The 24121-nt window shown below is 38.1% G+C and overlaps 1 non-coding gene across 1 annotated transcript; it reads right to left on the bottom strand.

The window, feature by feature from the left end:
- Positions 1-12893: 12893 nt before the first annotated feature.
- On the bottom strand, positions 12894-12999 carry LOC122127615. Its single transcript, XR_006151217.1, has one exon. It is a non-coding gene; the product is annotated as a U6 spliceosomal RNA (small nuclear RNA).
- Between the last annotated feature and the right edge of the window lie 11122 nt (positions 13000-24121).

The raw sequence follows: 24121 nt of genomic DNA, 5'->3' as shown, positions 1-24121 counted from the left end.
TCAATAAAATGTGGTATACACACACACACACACACACACACACACACACACACACACACACACATATATATATATATACACACACACACACACAATGGAATTCTATGCCTCTATCTGAAAGAATGACATTGCCCCATTTGTTAGGAAATGGAAAGACATGGAAAAATTTATATTAAGGGAATAAACCAGTCCCAAAGAAACATAGGTCCCATGGTTTCCTTTATTTACAATAACCAGTATATGTCTGAGATAAGCCGAAAAGGTCAGACAAGTTGAGGTTGGGTGAAATGAACCACAAGATAAGGATTCAATGATTTTTTTTTCCCCTTGGGATTGTTTCTAACATATTTATAAGATGATTTCTATATTGCTTTGCATGTCCCTCCCCCACAGTAAAGACCCTGCTTTCACGGTATTTGATGTTGGTATAATTTGTGGAGGAGAAGGGAAAAAACTAATCTTTTAACTCGGGATACAGGTGGACCCATTGCAACAATGAGATATACAAGTCGTTAGGTCGGAAACTGAACTTTACAGCTTTGATGGGGGGTGGGGGGAGGGTCGGATGGAGGGAGGGGGTAGTATGGAAAGGGATGGGAAGGGGAAACAAAGTGGCAGCAACAGTGCTTGATAAGAAATGTACTCGTTATCTTGCCCATGTAATTGTAACTTGTCTGTTGGTATTCTCACTATAAAAAAATAAACAAATAAAAAATAAAAGAAAAACGAACTTTACACCTTGGCCGGCGAGAGTGGGGGATGGCAAAGGGGTGTCTGGAGAGCAAGGGGGGGGGGGTGGGCAGATGAGAACAGATGGGAAGGGGAAACAAAGGAAGAGGCAATAATGCTTGATGAGTAATGTACTCATTATCTTGCCCATGTAATTGTTGCCCCTCTATATGGTATTTTCACAAATAAATAAATAAGAAGGAGACTCAAGGCTGCTGAAATAAGCATATTTCCCATTTGTACTTTAATGGGATTTTTCTACAAACAACAAGAATTTCATCTTAACATAATAATTTCAAAATGTATTGCTACAGCATAGATTGTAAATGTAATATTTAATACTATTGGAATACTTGAAGACAGAGTTTTACAGAAAACTTTAAAATTCAGATAAACTGCAATATTCCAATAAATACATAGAAGAAATATAATTTAAAAATTCACTGATCAAAGCAAACCCTGGCAGGAATATCTGAAAGACGCTTATCTGAAAACAGAAATTGGCACTGTGGCTCAAGTGGTAGAGGGCTCCACTTGAGCTGAAGAACTCAGGAATATGTTAATACCCTGAGATTAAACCACAGGACTGACAAAAATACAATTTAAAGAATTGAAGCATTAAGGCTGGGAAGGAGACTCAGTGGTAGAGTACTTGTCCTGAATACATAAGGTCCTGGGTTTAATTCCTCAGCACCACATAAGCAGAAAAATGTGGAAATGGCTCTGTGGCTCAAGTGGTAGTGCACTAGCCTTGAGCTGAAAAGCTCATCAGGTATAACAGCTAGACCCAGATTTGAGGCCCTTATACCACCATCACCAACAACAACAAATTAAAGCATCAAACAACCTGAAGTTGTTGTCCAGAATAATGAGTGCGGCATTATCAGTGTAAATGCTTAGTGACTTTAAGCCTAGTTTAAAAGGGGAGGTAGTGGGCAATTTGTGTGTTTGCCAAAACCTACAAAATTATTTTGTACTTTACCAAGGAGGAAGAAAGGAGGAATTGGGGGGAGGAGGGGATGTGTTTGGTGACCTTGCCTTTTGGTTCAGTGATTGTTTTCTGGAGTCGAATTCAGAGAAATTCTGCTTGCAATCCTAGTTGCATGGTGGGGGGAGGGGAATGAAGAAGCAATGCCCTGGAAGTGGTTTTGTCCTGTCCTTGGCCTAGTTCCAAACGTCACTGGATAATCCAAGTCCCACTTCAGGACCAAGAAGCCTTGAAGAGTACTGATCCATTAGGCAGATGGACCTAACCACAGCCAGAAAAGGTAAAAAATGCAATGCCTTGGGCAGCACTGGAAATCTATACCAGGAAGAGTGTTTTATATTTTTTATTGTAAAAATACTATACAGAGGGTTTACAGTTACATGAGTAGGGTAATGAGTACATTTCCTATTGAGCATTGTTACCTCCTCCTTTGTTTTTCCCCTACAACCCTTTCCCTCCCCAACTCTCCAACTCCTCCTTCATTGACCATTACTCTACATTGTAAATTCATTTTCAACACAGTGTCCTGTACATCTCATAATCACAATGGGTCAACCTGCATCCCCATTTCTGCATTCTGCTACAACATTTCTACTTCCCAAATTACAAAATATGTATATAAGGTGCAGAACACTGGAAACAAATACAGTGAAAACAGGGATTTTACCATGGGATATACCATGGGGGGATGAACTTACAAAAGAATCACATAGCGCATTATAAGTATATTAAAAACAAAAACAAGAAAGAAAAATCACTTGTGTGTCTGACTTGGGGTCCTTTCACTTAATGTCACCTTATATGGTTATATGGTTATATGTCCATAACCTTTGATCTTCTCTGCTTGTCCTAGACATGTACTAGTCCTTGCAAACAAGGGAAACCATGGGACATATGTTTCTTTGGGCCTGGCTTACTTCACTTAATATAATATTTACCAAGTCTTTCCATTTCCTAACAAATGTGACAATCTCATTCTTTCTAATAGAAGCATAGAATTCCATTGTGTGTGTGTCATTGTGTGTGTGTGTGTGTGTGTGTGTGTGTGTGTGTGTGTGTGTGTTTGTGTATCACATTTTCTTGATCCATTCATGAACTGAGGAGCATCGAGGTTGTTTCCATAAACATGCTTGCACAGGCAACTTTGGTATGACTTTGTTTGTGGTCATTTGGGTAAATGCCTAAATGCCCAAAAGTGGGATTGCTGGGACATAGGGAAACTTTACATGGAGTCTTTTGAAGAACTTCCATACTGCTTTCCAAAGTGGTTAAACAAGTTTACACTCCCACCATCAATGAAATAGGGTTCCGTTTTAGCCACATACCCTCTAAGGTGTTGTTATTAAATTTCTTGATTAGGGGCCGGGAAAGTGACTCAGGAGTAGAGTGTTTTGCATTGTATGCATGAGGCCCTGGGTTCGATTCCTCTGCACCACATAAACAGAAAAAAAAAATTCTTGATTATAGCCATTCTAACTAGAGTAAGGTACAATCGCAACATTCTCTTGATTTGCATTTCTTTTGTGGCTAGAATCGTTGAGCATTTCTTCATGTATCTAATGGCCATTTTTATTTCCTCTTCAGAGAAGTCTCTCTTTAAGTTTTTAGCCCACTTAATTATTGAGCAGTTGTATCTCTGAGGATTTGATGTTGGGGAATTTAATTTTTTGAGTCCTAAGTACATTTTACATATAAGACCTTGTCCATTTTATAACCTGTGAAGATCTTCTCCCAGAATGTGTGCTTTCTATTGATATTGCTATCTATGAACTTTGTCTTGCAGAAGCTCTCATGTTTCATGCAATCCCATTTGTCCAACCTTTCTTTGATTTCTTTTTTCTTGACCATTGTAATATGTTTATTACATACAGACTCTATCAACACTCGGAATTTATAATTCCATCTCATCCTGTAAAAATTACTTGTTTCATAAAGAGATGAATTAAGGAATGAATTCTTTAACTTATTTTTCTTTAATCTTTGTATCTGGCTCTCTATTAAGAAAATTTCGGTATGTGTTAAAAAGCCCTAGATTTTATCCTATTCCTTCATGTAGTGTTTTCATGGTGTCCTCTTTTATTTTGAGGTCTTTGATCCATTTGGAGTTGATTCTTGTGCAGGGTGATATATACAGATGCAGCTTTAGTTTAACAGGTGTTTAACCAATTTTGCCCACACCATTTACTCAAAAGGCTGTCTTTCTTCCATTCTCTTTTTTTAGATACCTTGTCAAAGATTGGGTGGCTATCGGTCAGGGGGTTAATTTCTGAGTCTTCAGTCCTATTCCGTTGGTCCTCAAGTCTGTTCTTGTGCCAGAACCAAGCTGTTCTTATTACTATGGCTTTTTAGTAGCGTTTGAAATTTGGAACTAATATTGCTCTAGTGCTGTTCTTTCTGCTAAGAATTGACAAACCTACAGCCAGCATTATACTTAATGGTGAGAAGGTAAACCCATTTCTTATAAATTCAGGAATAAGATAAGGATATTTGCTCTCTCCACTTCTTTTCAACTTAGTATTAGAATGCTAGCTGGGGCAATAAGATAAGATGCAATCTTAAAGGGATCCAAATAGCAAAAGATGAAGTAAAACACTCCGTCTTTGAAGATGACATGCTCTTGTATTTAATGAAACCCATGGACTCCATTCCCAAGTTACTTGAGCTGATCAGAAACTTTGGCAAACTAGCAGAATATAAAATTAACCCTCAGAAAATAAAGGCTTTCCTGTATTCCATTAACGATAAGAGTGCAGCTGAAATTAGGAAAGCAACCCCTTTTTACTAGCCACACAAAAATAAAATACCTAGGAGTTAACTTAAGAGGTGAAGGACCTCTATGATGGGAACTTTAAAAACCAGAAAAGGAAAATTAAAGCAGAGCTATGGAAGTGGGAAACTTCCCATTCTCCTGGATTGGGAGGATTAACATCATGAAAATGGCAATATTGCCAAAGGCTATATCCAAATTCAATGTGATACCTACCAATATCCCAATGTCACTCTTCAATGAAATAAAAGACGCAATCCAAAAATTCATATGGAAGAATAAAAGAGCCCAAATAGCAAACAAGTTTATTGTGATTCTCATATTGTATTGCCACCTTGATTCTACAAAGTTATTTATGAATTTTTACTTTCTTTCCTCCCTTTGGATAAAGCTCACAAACACCCTGCCTCTAGCTCCCAGACACTTAACTCTTAGCTCTGGACAATTGTTCCAAGAGAGTGAGTTACTTAATTGTATTTTGAGCGCATAAAACATGCATATAAAACTAGCAGATTTTGATCTTATGAGAAAGCAGCCTTTTTTTTCCCCTCTCAAGTTATTTCCTGGTAAGCATTTTTATAAAGAATCTGTTTTCATTTATAAATGAAAGACTGGTAGGAAACTATGTTCATAATCTGGCTCCTTCGCTCGCACCTCAACACCTAAAACACAAATTTCACAAAGCATTTACAAGAAACAATACAAAAACCAAACATTGGGAATGCTCAGATGCAGAACGTTTTACAATACCCAGAATACCTCTGCTGTTTGAGGGAGGGGCTGTCTGTATAAATTAAAAAACAAACCCAAAAGAGCAGCCAGGAGTACCAGACTTGAGTGTCCCTGGCTGCTACTCCATGGACAAGGAGCATGGAAGGGCTTCCTGAGCCTGCTGAAAAGTGCATGGAGGAAAGTTTACTTGCCAGCCTGAGTACAAAAAGTTGGCTTCACCTGCCTGGGTCTGTCTTGTTTTCTCCCCACAGCAGAGCAGAATTGTCCACTGCTCTACGGAGAATAAATACTGTACCAGCCAATCTGCAGAGTGGCTTATGTTTGGTCTGCATACCTTCCTAGTTAGGCGCCCCCTGCCCCACGGTGTGTGTGTGCTCCCAGGGGGTGATCCTCAGGTCCCAAGCCCACGGGGCAGGCATGTGTTAGATGTGAGTCAGTGACACTGTGTCATTTACACAGCAACTGCCAGATTGCTGCCCTCGCTGAACAGCAGGTGCACCCTGATCTTCTCCCACAGCCCTAGGCGAGGTGCCTGCAATGGCCCGATATGGGCAGGCTGCCACTAGGATCCTACTTCACCAGACAGACCAGCATGCCAGATGAAGTGGCTGCCACCTGAATTATTAATTATTTTATGGAGCAGTATTAAACAAAGTGATACACATTACTGTATATGTTATACTACATCCTTGAGTCTCTAGTCCAAAATCATTGAACTATATACTAGCAAGAATGGATCTTATTGTTTGTAATCATAAGGCCATAATGGAAAACTGAAATAAAAGTACAACAAAACACTTATCCATAAACACGTGATTGAATCTCAGAATTTGAAAAAAATTGTAAGTAGTGCAAATGAAATTATACTAGAATAGTTAAATAAACACAAAATACATTACATTCAAATGTAAAATAAGTAATTACAGACAGAATTCCTACTAGATATAAAAATATTACAATGATTTAGAAGGTTGAAGTGATATAGGTTATATATTTTGTTTTTACAAAACTTATTTATATTTCCAAGTTTTGCTTATCTCAGTGAAGGAAAATGTTACAAAGTAGATATATGTGGCACCTCTTGCTTGCAGTAACAGGAAGGGGTGTGGCACTTCCTAATGGGAGTCTTGAGATGAAACCCACACCCAGCCCAAGTAGACCCATCAGAGGTCCATGTGGGGACCCTAAGGGGGTCCAGGACACCGCATTGCTGCTGCACCAGGTGCAGGACCTTTCCGGTGGGCTGTAGCCAACAAGGTTCCATTAGTGACCAAGCCAAGCAACCCAGATTCAGGTGCCAAAGCCAGGGAGGAAGACAGGGTAGATGCTAAGTCCTGCCTTCCATCTCTGCAGCCTACATTGCCAAGGCAATGTCCTTTCCCCTGCTTTGAAGAACGAGGGTAGGGGGTGACCCCATTGCCTCCAAATGGAGTATCCCTAGAATGGCATCCAGAGCTGGGCCCATGTAGGCCAGAAGGGCGAAGGAGGAGGCTACACAGCAAAGCAAGAGGGCCTTCATTCCCTCGGTGCTGCAGCTGTTGTGCTGCAAGTCCAGGCTTCTCTGACACTGATTGGCATATGTACGGTTGGCCCTGTACCCGAGTCCACAAGGACCAGAAAATGGAGGTCCACAGAGATGCTGAAGGGGCTCAAGGTTGCTGAGCTGCTGCAGCTGTCACAAGCCAGCTGGCAGAGGGTCCAACACATGGCTCCAGTAACCAGACCCCCTTAAAGAATAATGAGGTGAACCACGGCTAGGCTGCCTGGCCCCAAGGGGGCAGACTGCATACCCAGCCTTCCTTTACCCATGGACTGTGCAGTGTACAAAAATGGTGTCCCTCACACTGCACTCATGTGGGCAGGCAGTGACCCCAGAACAGAGTCTCCCTAGGATGGGCAATGCACTCAGGAGCACAGAAGACCAGTACCAGCACAACTGGAGGAGGAGAGGGCAGCAGTGGCCTCAACTCCAGACCCATGGCTGCCAGCTCCTGGGTGAAATGGAGCAACTGAAACTGGGAAGTTAGGTGGGAAGGGTGGACGTGGCTCATCTGGCAATGCTGGGGAGCATGCACACACATCCACTCACTGCACATCCACCGTAAAGGAGTTGGCCACACATCTCAACGGGTGACTTGAGGAGGCACCCACACCCACAGGGACTACAGAAATGGAGTTTCACGTGGTGACTTGGAAAGGGCTCCAGAGCACAGCCTTGGAGCAATGCACAACTGGCAAAAACAAAACAAAAACAAAAACAAAACAAAAATAAAAAAAAAACGAAAAAAGTCCAGTAAAACTTTTCATCAATGATAACCTATTATACATTAAAAACAGTTTTAGTTTCCTCTTGTATTATATTTTTGCATGGATCCCTCTAAATTAACCAGAAATCTCCAGGATTTCTTCATGTATAGTAATACAAATAAATATAGCTTCTATTCTTTTTTTAATTAAGGGAAGTTGCATTTATTTCTTTCTATTGTTTGATTCATGAAAAAGAAATCCTGAAATATATCTGTAAAACACCGAACTCAGCATTTCTTCTGAACTCCTCACTGAAGAAAGAGAATAAAATGACTGAGCAACAGGTATCACCCATATTGTCACTGTGCTAGCTGTCTTTCTGATTAGAAAATAATCCTGCCATGCACATGCAAATCATTTATGCAACATGTTTTCCGACAATTCTTGCTGTTATACTGCATTTATCTTCCTCCTCCTGTCTCCTCTCCTGCTCCTCTTCCCCAGGGTCCTGTTTCCCTCTTCCTTCTCTCCTACCTCTACTTTCTCCCTGTCTGATCCTCTTCTCCCTCCTGCTATCCCTTCCTCCTCTCTTACCCCTTCCTCCTCCTTTCCTTTCCTCTTTCTCTTACACTTTCCCTTCTACTTTTTTATGGTCCTAGGTGTTGGACACACACTAAGCAGATGCTCTCCTGCTTGCTACAGGCCTCCAGTCTGGACTTCATTTCAATGACACTCTATTTCTTTGAGGCAAACCCAACAAAGTCTTTTGATTCAGGATTCAATTCATGGTACATATTCTACACCATGAATATGTGCTACTTCATACAGTGTGGCTATAGGTTTGGATTATGCTTTGGGCTTCAGTTAAACTCATCTGAAATGTGTTTGAAGGCAATCAAATGTGATCCTGTTACTCCCACATTAATGAACTGGTTACTTCATATCTTGCACGAGTACTTCCATATTGCTCCCAGTTTAATGAACTGTCACTTTGTGGTAGCACCCACAATAACACTAACCCAAGGATTACTGGGGATCAGAAGATTAAGTCCAGAAAGTAAAATCCATGAGGTATTTATCTCAAAATAACCATTAAAAAGCCAGAAGAAAGCCTTTGGCTACATGATTTAGTGCCATACTTCCACAGAATAAGCTGATGACAGGACCCAGGCTTCATTAGAAGACCAGTGGTGGGTGCATACACACACACACACACACACACACACACACACACACACACACACACACACACACACACACACACACACAATTTCCCAGCTAGAGCAAGTATCTGTTTTTCCAATAACATATCTGAGTTCAAATCTTATGTGTTTTGATATTTTTGAAAGTTTTATCATCAACTTGCCTAATTTTAATAAATGACACCCTGTTCACTATTATTTAATCCTGGTTGGAAAATATTTTAAGACACATTTTCATGTAGAAAGTTGTTTTTTCCCCAACTCTTGACTGTCTTTGTTTGTAAGAATGAAAGAATTGTGCCTTTAATTCATTAGTTCATAAATTAGAAAAGTAACCCTAACCCTAGAACCAATTGCCTTTGGATTCTAAAAGCCACAAAAGTACATTAAATTTATACATCCTGTTTTGGCTTCAACTCATCTTTCTTAAAATATTTTCTAGTTTTACTCAATATCTTGCCATTTTTCTAACACAACATTCAGGCTAACCCTCACACTAATCATACCCTAATCCTAATATTATTAGCAGTTTCCTATTTCATATTCATCCTAATTCGATCTTGACTTGTTATTCAAAGATTTATTTTCAGTTTGACCTAAATTTTCCATTTTCCTGATGCTAATTGTAAATAATTTTATAGATGTCACCTAGACAAGAATTTAAAATGCATGTAGAAATCAAATTTCCACAATTTAAGCTATATGAGAGGGGTCATACCCTCGTGTACTATGTGGTGTGAATTTTACCACAGTGATGAACCCTTCCAACTAATACCAAGAGTCATGTGCAATAATTTATTATTTGATGTTAAGATGAGTGCTAAGTGTAGAATACACTTTGAATTATTACATTAAATTACAGAAATGAAGCAATAATGATATGTTATTTGTTTAAACTCTAATGCTTCTCAATTTTACAATTCATAAATATATTATCAAAATTATTTTCACTTTCTTCTTTTCTATAGCTGCTGAAATTAAAATTATATATTAAACATTCAATATTAAGAAATCAGTAAGTAACTATTATTAAAATGATATACTATTAAACTCTGATTTGAATTATACTTCTAACAAATTGTGATCTAAACAACTCAATAGAATTAAGGGTGATCATTTTTAAACTTATTAGCTTGTTTTTTTTTATTTTATTTTTTGGGTCCGATCATGGGGCCTGAACTCTGGGCCTGGGCGCTCTGCCTCAGCATTTCAGCTCAAGGCTAGCGCTGTACAACTTGAGACACAGCACCACTTCCGGCTTGTTTCTTTTTGCTTATGTGGTGCTGAGGAATCAAACCCAGGGCCGCAGGCATGCACTGCAAGCACTCTACCACTGAGTCACCTTCCCAGCCCAGCAGCTTGTTTTTTGTTTCCTAATTGTGTCATTTGTTATTCTTGGTCTAAGTCATCTCTTCATCTTAATTGTTTAGTTTTCTATTTTATCTCTATTGGTTTGCTGATTATGCATTTTGTTTAAACTTTTTAATTACTGACATGAGGCTGAAAAGCTTTATGCTAGTTTATTACTTGCTATGTTAATGTAAAATTACTCCTTTCCACAGCTCTTCTACTCTACGATACTACAGTATTTCCTCCAGTCACATCTCCTGTATCGCTGCTCTCATATATTTTATTTTATTTTTTATTTAAAGTTCCAGTATCGTTTTTAAAAAGTACTAAATCTTTTAAATATCATCACTTACTGTATTTTAAGAATTCAAGAATGAAAAAAATCACATATAATCACTCCAAAATGCTTTAAAACTAGGAAATGATAAAACAGGCCACTGTGAAGTAAATTTTCTTCTACTTTCAAAATTATTCTGAAAGCCTTGTGCTGGTTTGTCACACATGTAATCCTAACTACTCGGGATACCTACTCAGGGGCCTGAGATCTGTGGATAACATTTGGAAGCCAATCAGGGCAAAATAAATTCATGAGATTATTTTTCAAAAATTTTAATGAACTAACAAAGGGCCAGGAATGGAGATGTAGCTCATATAGTAGCTCACCAATCTAGAGAGAAAGACATAGCGAGACCTTGAAGCCCTGATTTCAAACTCTGAGCATGCCAACACGCAGGAATGCACACACACTCACTTTTTCAAAATATCTTCATATCAGTGTTTTGCATTAATTTATTTGTTAACGATATTATTTGGGTAAAATAGGCAAAATAAACTCTTCCATCTCAAAACATTTTTATACATTTTTTGTTGTAAAAATACTGTACAGAATGGTTATAGTTACATGAGCAAAGTAATAAGTACATTTCATATCAAGCATTGTTACCTCCTCCTTTGTTTTTCCCCCACCATTCCTTCCCTTCCACCTCCACAAGTACACTCCTCACACCTCCAAGGCCCACCCAATGTCCCCAGCCTAAATTGTAAAATTCGTTCTTCAAAATATTGTCTTGTGCATCTATTGTTATACAATGGGTCAAACTGTATTCCTATTTAAGCATGTTGTTTTGTCCCTTTCTTTCCCCAAATTAGAGAAGTGTATATACAAGATGCAGGTGCACCAACATCAAGTAAAGTGAAAACAGGGGTTATATTGTTGGGGAGAAACACATTAAAAAAAAAAGAAATCACGTTGTACATTATAAATATGTGAGAAACAACAGCAAGAAAGAAAAAACCACTTGTGTCTCTATCTTGGGGGTCATTTAGCTTAACATCTACTTATGTAGTCATATACACATAGCTTTTCAACTTTTCTGCTTATCCCAGACATATACTAGTCATTGCAAATAAGGGATACCATGGGACCTATGTTTCTTTGGACTTGGCTTACATCAGTTAATATAATTTTTTTCCAAGTCTTTCCATTTCCTAAAAATTGGGCGATGTCATTCTTTCTGATGGAGGCATAGAATTAATATATATACACATATATATGTATATATATAGTATATGTGTGTGTGTACACACATATACACACAGAACATTTTCCTTTTTTGTTTTTTAGAGCAACTTAGTTTTCCACCTTCATCATTTTTTCAAATGTTTTTATTGTGATTAAATGATTACATAATTTCCCATATTTCACAATATTGTGGGATAGTGATGCTTAGTTAAAGTCACAAACACATTCTAACTTTGATGGAGCAAATTGTCTATCATGGTCTACAATACTTATGAGTTCTATGAGCTTTGCAATAGAGTTATTTCCTCCATATGTATAGTTTTTTGTTTTGAAATATGTATATTTCCTTTGTTTTGTATAGTGTCTGCTGTTCCCTCTTTCCCACTTGTTCCCTCCTTCCCTTCAGTGACATTGAGTTGCTTAGTTCATTTTGGTCAATGTCCAGTGCAGGTGATGGATCCCACTGTTGCATGTTTTTCCCTGATTCCTTCTAGTTCTGTGTCGTCTTCCTGGTTTCCCTTCAGTGTGCAAATATGATCAGCAGAATGAGGATATTTAGTAGTGATTCGACCAGATGAGTGGAAGTCCGTGGTTTCTTAAGTGTTGTTAATTTTGTTGTATCACCTTACATTTTGGATTTAACATCCACTTACCATGGAGACCATGTGCTGTTTGTCTCTTTGCTTTTGTCTTACCTCGCTCAACATGATTTCCTGTAGCTTGATTGATTTCCCTGCTAATGCCATTATTTTGTCTTTCTAATGGCTGGAACATATTCCGTTGTGTATAGTTACCACAGTTTTTGGATCCATTCACCTCTGGTGGGACATATGGGTTGTTTTCATATCCTGTATATTGTGAACAGTGCTGCAATAAACATGGAGGTGCATGTATCCTTGAATATTGGTACCTGTTGTTCAGAATAGATGCCTAGAAGTGGTATGAGTGAGCCATAAGGAAGGTCAATAATTAGCTTTCTGAGGACTCACCAGATTGCTTTCCAAAGTGGTTGTGTAAGTGTACATTCACACACACACACACACACACACACACACACACAGAACGTTTTCTTGATCCATTCTTCTACTGAGGGGCATCGGGGTTGGTTCCGTATCTTAGCTATGGCAAATAATGCTACAATAAACGTTGTTGTGGTGGTAGTTTTAGTATGGACTTAGTTGTGATCATTTGGGTGAATGCCCAAAAGTGGGATTGCTGTGTAATAGGGGAGCTCTATGTGGAGTCTTTTGAGGAAGCTCCAAACCGCTTTCCAAAATGGATGAACAAGTTTACACTCCCACCAAGAGTGCAGTAGGTTTCCCTTCTGGCCACATCCCATCCAGCATCTGTTGGTGTAAAAATATGGAACGATTCATTAATTTGCGTGTCATCCTTGTGCAGGGACCATGCTAATCTTCTCTGTATGTTCCAATTTTAGTGTATGTGCAGCCAAATTGAGCACAGAACATTTTTTATATATAAAGTGTAATTGATTGTCTTAAACTAGACAATTCAACAAAAAGTAAGTTCAAAAAATTGTGAAATTTTGCAACCATGTATTTCTTACATAAGCACACATTTAAGAATAAAGTCAATATTGACATGACAAAAATAAAATAATTCCAGATATTTGTTGTTCATGAGATGTGTAGGAGGAGGAATTCAATTATTCTACACAAGGCACCTGTCATAATGATCATTGCAGCAAATGTTAAGGTTTGTTAAAAGTTTTAATGATTTAAATATGTTTCATTTTGGGATTTGCTTATATATGCAAAATTAAGACTGGTAGGTCATAAATTTTTTCGATAAAGTATATAATATTTCCGGTAGCATGTACTACTAAGTAAGTACATTTCAGAGTTTATAGAAACTTTGCTAATGAGAAGTTACAAAGACTGTGTAAAGAAGCAGAGTGAAGAGTTAAGAATTTAAGTACACAGTTTCTGATAAATCTTTAGGGCTCCCTTAAGTTATATGTTAGTGATGAACAAATAATGATAAAAGCCACATACACATGATGAGATTATCTATAAATAGTCATCTTAGTGGGTAAATTTAAAGGCTACTCATAGCTTTATCCAGTTTTAAATGTACAGGAATATGAGAAAATAGTAAAATCTACTATGTACTTTTCAAATACTGTAAACCCTGGTAATTGTTTTGTTTTTTTATTTTAGGAATCATTAATATATAATTATTGTTTTCTTTATTTATAGCATTTTTTCCTTGTCGTAATATAATACAACTTTTTGTGAGTCGTGATTAAGAGGTACTTTGAGAATATTATTGGGATGGCCACACCATTTTTCATAGGTGCATGTGAATTTACAAATAGCAAAACTAAAAACAAAATATTGATTAAAAATTATATCAAGTAGAGTCTGAATCAGGAGTGTTGATAAATGTCCACACCTAAAATCTTAACCCTAGGCTGAAGTAGCGGTATTATAGTGTTGAGGCCACAAAATTGAGAAACTGTGTTTTGTTTTGTTTTGTTTTTTGCTTTGGTTTTGTTGGTTGTGGGGCTTGAACTCTGGGTCTTGGGTAGTGTCCCTCAGCTCTTCAGCTCAAGGCTAGCGCTATCACTTGATCCACAGCAGCACTTTCATCTTTTTCTGCTTATGTCGTGCTGAGGAATGAAATCCAGGACCTCATGCATGCAAGGCAAGCACTCTACCACTGAGCCGCCTTCCCAGCTCCTGAGAAACTGTGATTTAAAAAATCATCTGAACAATATTTGCTTTCTGCTTTGGGTTATATAATGAAATATGTGAACACATTTTTATATTTTTGTGAATTGTCATACTTCTAAATTTATACTAACTACAGCCAATTTATCCTTTTCAAAGTCAAGAAATATTTCTGAAAGTTTGCTTCTGTGAAGACTGTTTTTGCATTTATAATTTCTTCTGAGCCATTTTTATTTATTATCAAAATCACTTTATATTTTATTTTGATGCGTTATCATACATCAAATACCTTCAAATGTACATGTAGTGTCTCAAAATAGCAGTATGAATGTCCTCATACACCTCTTGTTTATCTGTTACACACTTTAATATTATGATATTTTTCTCTGTCTTTCACTCTCTTCATTTCTGCTCTTTCTCTTTCATGCTCCATGTCTGCTACTTAGAATTTCTGCTGGTCTACTATTATCCTTCAGGATCCACTGGTTTTGTGGGAACATGATAGGGACCATCAGTTACCCTTGCATTCTTTAAGAGTTATAACAGTGACATGAAATTATTCTTTGCCAAAATGGCAAAACAACAGATCTAGGAATTCCTTTTCACTTTTAGTACTATTATAAATTTTATCTCATACGAATCATTGGGACTGATAATATACTTTTAGACTGGGACCTAAAAGTTCTTTTTCATTTACAAACAACCTTTTTTATTATCAGTAAGTAATAAAAACAAAGCTATCCTATGGGAAAGTAGGCTGAAGTTGTTCACAGTGATGAAAAACAAGTTAATGGGGGAAGTATGTACAAAGGATACCCCTCATATAACACAGATGCTTAGAGCAGTTTATCATGTACACTTTTTGATAAGGACAATGTGCTGGGAACTCTAGATTAAATCACTGAACACCTGATATATATATATATATATATATATATATATATATATATATACATATATATATGTATGTATTTTTATTTATACATGCATATGAATATCGGCCCATATATGTACACATGAATGTCACTATACACACACATACACACATACGTACACACATGTACACATGCACAAATGGAAAAAGACACATAGATATAGCCAACACAGGTTTCACTAGTTGTTGAATATGCCTTAGACAGAATGCTTGGAAACAAATGTGTTGAAGATGTATTCGTCTCTAAGAGTTCTTTTACCACTCCTCTTATCTCTTCCAACTGGTACGTTTAGAGAGATTCGACTTGAAAAATGCAGGACAAGTGATAGCAAGTAACTCGGAAATCTCAATACGTATAGGTCATATGGTGTCTCTCTGCTCCCCATGGAATGCTTGCTCTTGTAGACACTCTCAACAGCCAAAGTAGCAGGACAATATCCTTGTTAAGAATAAAGTTATAAGGCTTTAAATGGCATCCTTCCTTGGGCTCTTTTCCAACAGTGAGCATCAATTCCTAAGCAGATGAGTGACTCCCGAGAAGACTGGAGTGCAGGTCAAAATTTAACCAACCCATATGAAAAGTCTAAAGTGAGCAATTCTGACTGAGGTCGTGCCGATGTCCTGGCAACGCAAATGAGAAAAAAAGAAAGTTTTTAATGTATTAAAATTTGAGAATAATTTGTAACCTGTCAATAAATGTGTAGAACACAATTATACCAACTGACAATAGATGGAGTGCATTTCATTTATATGCTTTTGGACTTTGAAAGTGTTTTTAAGTGTGTCTACACAAGTAGAATCAGCATGAAACAAGCCAGCATTTCTTCATTTAAGATGCAAGGAAAAGATACAGGTTGACCCATTGTAACAATGAGATTTGCAAGATACTATTAGAGGGAGTTGTTGGGGATGGTTGAAGGTAAGGAATAGTAGGGGAAAAACAAAGGAGGTGGCAACAATGCTCAATAAGATATGTACTCATTACCTTACTTATGTAACTGTAACCTCTCTGTACAGTACTGAGCTTCTTCAGTAAAAATGCTGGCAAAATTGGTTAATCACTCATAGAAAACTAAAACTATATCCTTATATATCATCCTGTATCAAAGACCTCGGAGTCAAAGCAGACACACTGAAAACATTACAGATTGGAGTAGGACATACCCAAGGTCTCCTGTGCAGAGGCTGAAATTTTCTTAATAGAGACCCAGAAGCACAAGAAATCAAAGAAAGTTTGGACAAATGGGATTGTATGAAATTGCAGAGCTTCTGCTTTGCAAAGGACATAGCTAGCCAGATCAATAGAAAGCCCATTGATGGGAGAAGATCTTTGCTAGCCATACAATAGAGAAGGGTCTCATATCTCAAATATATGTGGAATTCAAAATATCAAATCCCCCAACAACAAATCCTAAAAGAAACAACTGCCCAATAAATAAGTGGACTAAAGACTTCAAGACAAACTTCTTTGAAAAGAAAAGAAGGAAGGCCAATAGACACATGAAGAAATGCTCAACCTCCCAAGCCATAATAGAAAAGCAAATCAAAACAACATTGAGATACCACCTCAAGCCATGTAGAATGACTATAATGAAGAACTCTAATGCCAACAGATCCTTCATGGGATGTGGCCAGAAGGGAATCTTACTGCATTGTTGGTGGGAGTATAACTTATTCAACTACTTTGGAGTAGTATGGAAGTTCCTCAAAGATTCCACCTAGAACTTCCCTATGACCCAGCAATCTACCTTTTGGGCATTTACCCAAATGATCACAAACAAGAACGTACTAACCCTACCAGCACAACTATATTTATTACAGCATTATTTAACATAGCTAAGATAGGCATCAACCCATATGCCCCTCAGTAGATGGATGGATCACGAAAACATGGTATTTAACCAAGTCCTAATCTTAAAGAGGGAAATGGTTTGGATAGAATGATCGGAGAGAGATTACAAAAAAACGAACAAGAAAAAATGGAAAAACCAAAATTTAAATTTAAGTAGTGAAACACTTAAAAATTATGTAAGTTTAAACAAATGATATTGAGAGAAGAAAAGGATAAGATGAGAAGAAGGGATGGATTGAAAGGAGAAATGAAAACTAAAAAATAAAAATTCTTAAAATTAGTTACTTGAAAATTATATACATATAAAGAGATAATACTGCTGTTAAAGAATTTAAGCCTAAGAGGTTGTGAATTGAGTAATAATTTTCTGGATTAAATGTGTACACAATGGGGTTTAAGGTCTAATAATCAAAGACAGGTATATATCTGGGAATGAACCGAACAGCAATTTAGTCACACAAAAAAAGAAAGAAACAGAAAAAAATGAAAAGAATACTTAAAAAGGGCCAAAAGATCAGAAGAGATTTAAAAAAGCACAAACACACACACCTATACACCTAAAATAAAAATTATGGGAGGAAAATAAGATTAATAGAAAACAATTTTAACAATTAATTTTTTTAAAAGGTTCAAAAAAGAGTTCTTTGATTGCAACAATGAGATGTACAATTCATTATGTCGAAAAACGAACTTAACAACTTTGGTGGGGGGTGGGGCAGGGTCGGTTGGGGGGAGGGGGAAGTATGGGAAGGGATGGGAAGGGGAAACAACAAGGAAGCAACAATGCTTGATGAGAAATATACTCATTATCTTGCCCATGTAATTTTAACTCCTCTGTACTGTATTCTCACAATAAAAAATAAAATTAAATTTAAAAAAAGAGTTCTTTGATTTTTTTTTTTGTGGGGGGATGGGGGCAATGGGATGATTGTGTATCTTCCGTGTCCATAACCAGTCTCTTGGTGGAGTCTCTGGGCTGCTTGTGGTGTTTGGTTTTCCTGTGGCTTGATTGTTTTCTGAAGTCAGTGTTTGAGCAGGCAGAAAAATGCTTTGCCTAACCCAATGTTTTGTTATCCTTCTCCCAGGCTAGTTCAGTGGGAGGTAGATTTGCTTTCAGTATCCCAAAAGAGGAAGAAGGGAGTTTCCTCTAGTTTGAAGATGCTGTGATGAGATTAGGTTATGGGTAGAGTTGAGGCCTTTCAGCAATCAGTAGCTTTTCCTTGCTGAGCTAGCTAATGAGACTCTCAGAGAGCCCAGCTTGGAGCCATTCTCAGGGTTTATGTTTACTGAGTTTCAATTGTTTGTCTAGGCTGCTGTAGGGAGGGGCAGCCTCTGGCTCTGTTTACCCAGTGGTGAAAGTCACTCCTCAGGGGGCAGATTTTTCTCTGTCTGGGCTGGTTGACTTTCCCCTGGGTAGAGCTGAGCCTGGCAGGTCAGGGCAGATTCCTGTGACCTGCTAAATGACACATTTGTTTGCTTCCAAGGCCTGAGTTGGAGCTAGTTGCTCAACTGGGCCTTTGTTAGTATCAACGATGGAGCTCTCCAGTGGTAGGTGACACGCAGCCTTCCCTCCTCTGCTCCCTGAGAAGAAATGAGGAGATCAGGTTTCTACTCATGCCAGAATCTTGTTCCGGGACAGTTTCTGGTCTGTGATCTGCAGGATGAATATATCTGCTCCTTGTCAGTTCTTGATTGTGTTGGGTAGAATCCACTTGTCCGCCACATTTGGAGCCTTTGTCCCAGATTCTCTCCATAGTTATGGCTGCTAAGAGTGTCTCTGCTTCCAACTCTGCCACTTCAGCCATAGCTAGCTGCATGTGTTCAGATCTGTTTCCTTGCTTGGATTTTCCCTCTCTGTCCAAACTCTCTGCATTGAGATGACACACTTGGTGTGACTCTGTAGCCTAAAACTGTTCACTGGAATACTAAAATGCTTTCTATAGGAGAGTTTGTTTAGCCTTCAGCTTCTCCTCTGCCATCTTCCTCCGAATCTCATGATTTTTTTTTTATTGTAAAGATACTATACAGAGGGTTACAGTTACATGAGTGAGGTAATGAGTACACTTCCTCTTGAACATTGTTACCCCCTCCATTGTTTTCCCCCTACTATCCCCTCCCTCCCTCCCTTCCCCAAGGTTCTTTTTTTTTTTTGATTGTGACTAAGTGATTACATAATTTCAAAGTCACAAGTTCATTCTAACTTTCCTGGAGCAAATTGTCTATCACAGTCTGTAATATATAACAGTGTTCACATGTTAAATACCATATTTGTGATCAGCAGCATGGGGATATTTAGTAGTGGTTCAACCAGATGAGCGGGAGTTCTTTGTTTCTTAAGTCCTGTTAGTTTTGTCATATCACCTAACATTTTGGATTTAGCATCCACTTATCAGGGAGACCATGTACCGTTTGTCTCTTCGTTCTTGGCTTACCTCGCTCAACATGATTCCTTCTAGCTCCATCCATTTCCCTGAAAATGCCATTATTTTGTCATTTCTAATGGCTGCATAATATTCCATTGTGTATAGATACCACAATTTTTGGATCCATTCATCTGTGGTGAGGCATCTAGGTTGTTTCCATATCCTAGCTATTGCGAACAGTGCTGCAATAAACATGGAGGTGCACGTGTCCTTGTATACTGGTTCCTTTTGTTCAGGGTAGATGCCTAGAAGTGGTATGACTGGGTCATAAGGGAGGTCAATCTTTAGCTTTCTAAGGACCCTCCAGACTGCTTTCCAAAGTGGTTGTATAAGTGTACATTCCCACCAGCAGTGTAATAGGGTTCCTCTTTCTCCACATCCCCTCCGGCATTTGTCGTTGGCTGATTTGTGGATGTGGGACATTCTGACTGGGGTAAGGTGGTATCTCAGGGTTGTCTTTATTTGCATTTCCTTCACCACCAGGGATGATGAACATTTCCTCATGTGTTTCTTTACCATTTTCATTTCTTCATTTGAGAAGTCCCTCTTTAGTTCCCTTGCCCATTTAGTAATTGGTTTGTTAGGTTTGGGAGGGATTAGTTTCTTGAGTTCCCTGTATATACAGGATGTTAACTCCTTGTCTGATATATTGCTGGTAAATATTTTTTCCCAATTAGTTGGTTGTCTTTCTAGCTTAGTTGCAATAGATTTAGCTGTGCAGAAGCTTTTTATTTTAAGGTAGTCCCATTTGTCGAGTCTCTCTCCAACTTGTTGTGACCCTAGGACTCTGTTCAGGAAGTTCCTTCCTGTGCCTATTAGTTCAAGTGTCTCTCCTACTCTGTCCTGCAGTAGTTTCAGAGATTCAGGTTTAATATTAAGGTCTTTAATCCATTTTGAGTTGATGTTGGTGCATGGTGATAGGCTGGGGTCCACTTTTACTTTTCTGCATGTGGCTGCTCAGTTTTCCCAGCACCAGCGGTTGAAGAGGCTGTGTTTCTTCCATTGTATGTCTTTGGCTCCTTTGTCGAATATCAGCTGGCTGTAGGCCTGTGGATTTATTTCTGGATCTTCTATTCTGTTCCATTGGTCTTCGGGTCTGTTTTTGTGCCAGTACCATGCTGTCTTTGTTATTATAGCTCTGTAGTAGTGTTTGAAGTTCGGCATGGATAGCCCTCCCATATTGTCTTTATCCCCTTGAATTGTTTTGGCTATTCTAGGTCTTTTGTTGTTCCATATAAATTTTTGGACTGTTTTCTGTATTTCAGTGATGTACATCATTGGGATAGGAATTGCATTGAATTTGTATATTAGTTTTGGTAGTATTATCATCTTTACTATATTAAGTCGACCTATCCATGAGCATGGGAGGTCTTTCCATTTCCTAGTGTCTTCTGCAATTTCTTTCTTTAACTTTTTATACTTCTCATTAAATAGTTCTTTTACATCTTTGGTTAGGTTAATTCCTAAATATTTTATTTTTTGGGAGGTTATTGTGAATGGGGTTGCTCCCTTTATTTCCCTCTCTTCCTGTAAATTATCAGTGTATAGGAAGGCAACTGATTTTTGTGGGTTTATTTTGTATCCTGCTATTTTGCCGAAGTGACTTATGATTTCTAAAAGTTTGGGCATGGAGTTTTTGGGATCGTGGAAGTATAGTATCCTGTCGTCTGCAAAAAGGGATAGTTTAACTTCTTCTTTCCCTATGCGGATCCCTTTAATGTCTTTTTCTTGCCTTATTGCCTTGGCTAAGGGTTCTAGGACTATGTTGAAGAGGAGTGGAGACTGTGGGCATCCTTGCCTTGTTCGTGATTTTAGGAGGATTGGTTGTAGCTTTTCCCCATTAAGTATAATATTGGCTATTGGTCTGTCATAAATGGCTTTTATTGTTTTTAGAAATGTTCCTTCTATTCCTATTTTCTCCAGAGCTTTTAGCATGAATGAATGTTGAATTTTATCAAAGGCCTTTTCTGCATCTGTGACGATAATCATGTAATTCTTGACCTTGGCTCTGTTGATATGTTGGATTACATTTATTGACTTACGTATGTTAAACCATCCCTGTGTCTCTGGGATGAAGCCTACCTGATCATAGTGTATTTTTTTTTATGTGTTTCTGGATTCTGTTAGCTAAAATCTTGTTAAGGATCTTTGCATCTGTGTTCATCAAGGAAATTGGCCTGTAATTCTCCTTTTTGGTTGGGTCTTTGCCTGGTTTGGGGATGAGTGTGATATTGGCTTCGTAGAATGAGTTTGGGATAGCTCCCTCCTTCTCTGTTTCTCTGAAGAGCTTGAGGAGTATGGGTATTAGTTCTTGTTTAAAGGTCTTATAGAATTCTGCTGTGAATCCATCTGGTCCTGGGCTTTTTTTTGTTGGAAGACTTTTGATAGCTTCCTGTATCTCATTATAGGATATTGGCTTATTTAATTGGTTAACTTCTTCTTTGCTCAGTTTGGGTAACTTGTATTTCTCTAAAAATGCATCCATTTCTGCCAGATTTTCTTCCTTTAGAGAGTATAGCTTTTGAAAGTAGTCTGTTAGAATTGTTTGGATATCTTGGGTACATGTTGTGATGTTTCCGGTGGCATCCCTAATCCTATTAATATGGGTTTCCTCTCTTCTTTTTTTAATTAATCTTGCCAACGGGCCATCAATTTTGTTTATTTTTTCAAAGAACCAGCTTTTTGTTAGGTTCATTTTGGTTATGGTTTTCTGATTTTCTAATTGGTTAATCTCTGCTCTTAATTTGGTTATCTGGCTTCGTCTAGTAGCTTTAGGTCCCATTTTTTTCTTGTTTTTCTAGCTGTTTTAGTTGCAACATAGATTATTTGCTTGGTCTGTCTCCATTCTCTTGATGTGGGCACTGAGGGCAATAAATTTGCCCCTCAGGACTGCTTTTGCTGTGTCCCACAAGTTTCTTTGTGAGGTGTTTTCATTTTCATTGAGTTGTAGGAAATGCTTTATTTCTTCTCTGATCTCTTCTGTTACCCAGGCATTGTTAAGGAGTGTGCTGTTCAATTTCCATGTATTAGAGAAATTTCTGCGGTATGCTTTGTTATTGAGAGCTAGCTTGATTCCACTGTGGTCAGATAGGATACAGGGGATTATGTCGATCCCTTTGTATTTGCTTAAGTACCTTGCATGAACTATGATATGGTCTATTTTGGAGAAAGTTCCATGAGCTACTGAGAAGAATGTGTACTGTGTTGTTTTAGGGTGAAATACTTGGTAGATGTCAGTTAATTCCGCTTGAAGTATGGCCTCACTTAATTCGGTAGCTTCTTTGCCAGTCCTCTGGTTGGTAGACCTGTCCTTTGGTGAGAGTGGCGTGTTAAAGTCTCCTAGTATTATCGTATTGGGATCTATTTTATTCTGTAAGTTTGAGAGCAGAGAGTGGCGTGTTAAAATCTCCTAGTATTATCGTATTGGGATCTATTTTATTCTGTCAGTTTGAGAGCATTTGTTAGACATATCTGGGTGCACCAATATTTGGGGCATATAAGTTGATGATGGTTATATCTTCCTCTTGGATTGTTCCCTTTATTAATATGTAGTGTCCGTCCTTGTCTTTCTGTACTGATTTTAATGAAAAGTTTATTTTGTCAGATATCAGGATAGCTACACCTGCTTTCTTACTGGGGGCATTTGATTGGTAGATCCTTTTCCACCCTTTCACTCTGAGTTTGTTTGTATGTTTGGCTGAGAGGTGGGTCTCCTGAAGGCAACAGATGGATGGGTCTTGTTTTCTGATCCAGTCCTCAGTTCGATTTCATTTAATTGACGAATTCAGCCCATTTATATTAAGAGAAAGTATAGAGAGATGCATTGTTGTCTCTGCCATTCCGTTTTCCTAAGTTTTTCTTCTTTCCTTTCCTCCTGTGCTTGCTCCGTTAGACTTTGAGTAATGCTTGTTTGGGGCAGGTCCCAGTTCCTGGTTGCTTTCTTCAGGTTGTGTCCCCCCTCTTAGAATTCTTTGTAATGCTGGCTTAATGTTTATGTATTCATTTAGTTTTTCTTTGCTATTAAAAGTTTTCAGTTCTCCATCGAATGTGAATGCTAGCTTTGCCAGGTATATCAGTCTGGGTTGGCATTTATTGGCTCTCAGGGCTCCTATGGTGCTTTCCCAGGCTTTTCTTGCATTCATTGTTTGTGTGGAGAGATCTGCAGTGATTCTAATTTTTTTCCCGTTGTAGTATAGCTCCTTCTTCATTTTTGCTGCATGCAGGTTTGTTTCCTTATTATTCAGATCTATCATTTTTACTATAATGTGTCTAGAAGTGTTTCTCCTGGGATCTTGCTTGTTGGGGGTTCTATAAGCTTCTGTAATGTAGTTAAGATGGTCGTTTTTGAGGTGGGGAAAATTTTCATTTATTATCTTGTTAAATAGATGTTGCATTCCCTTGCTCTGGAATTCTTCCCCTTCGTCCACTCCGATTATGCGAAGGTTAAATTTCTTGGCATTATCTGCTTGCTCTTGAATTTCCCTTTGGTTTAATTTGAGTGATTTTTCCATATCTGTCACTTTTTGGTCCAGTTGGTGTATTCTGTCTTCTGTATCTGACACTCTACCTTCCATTTCATTCACTCTGTTGACCGTGGCTTCTATTGTGGTTTGCATGGAGGAAATGGATCCCTTTATGGATTCAATGTTGGTTCTCAGAGTACTGATCTCACCTCTCAATGA

The sequence above is a fragment of the Dipodomys spectabilis genome, unplaced genomic scaffold, assembly GCF_019054845.1.
Source record: "Dipodomys spectabilis isolate Male_0828 unplaced genomic scaffold, ASM1905484v1 ptg000304l, whole genome shotgun sequence".
Lineage (NCBI taxonomy): Eukaryota > Metazoa > Chordata > Mammalia > Rodentia > Heteromyidae > Dipodomys > Dipodomys spectabilis.
This window is presented reverse-complemented; position numbering and strand designations above follow the sequence as displayed.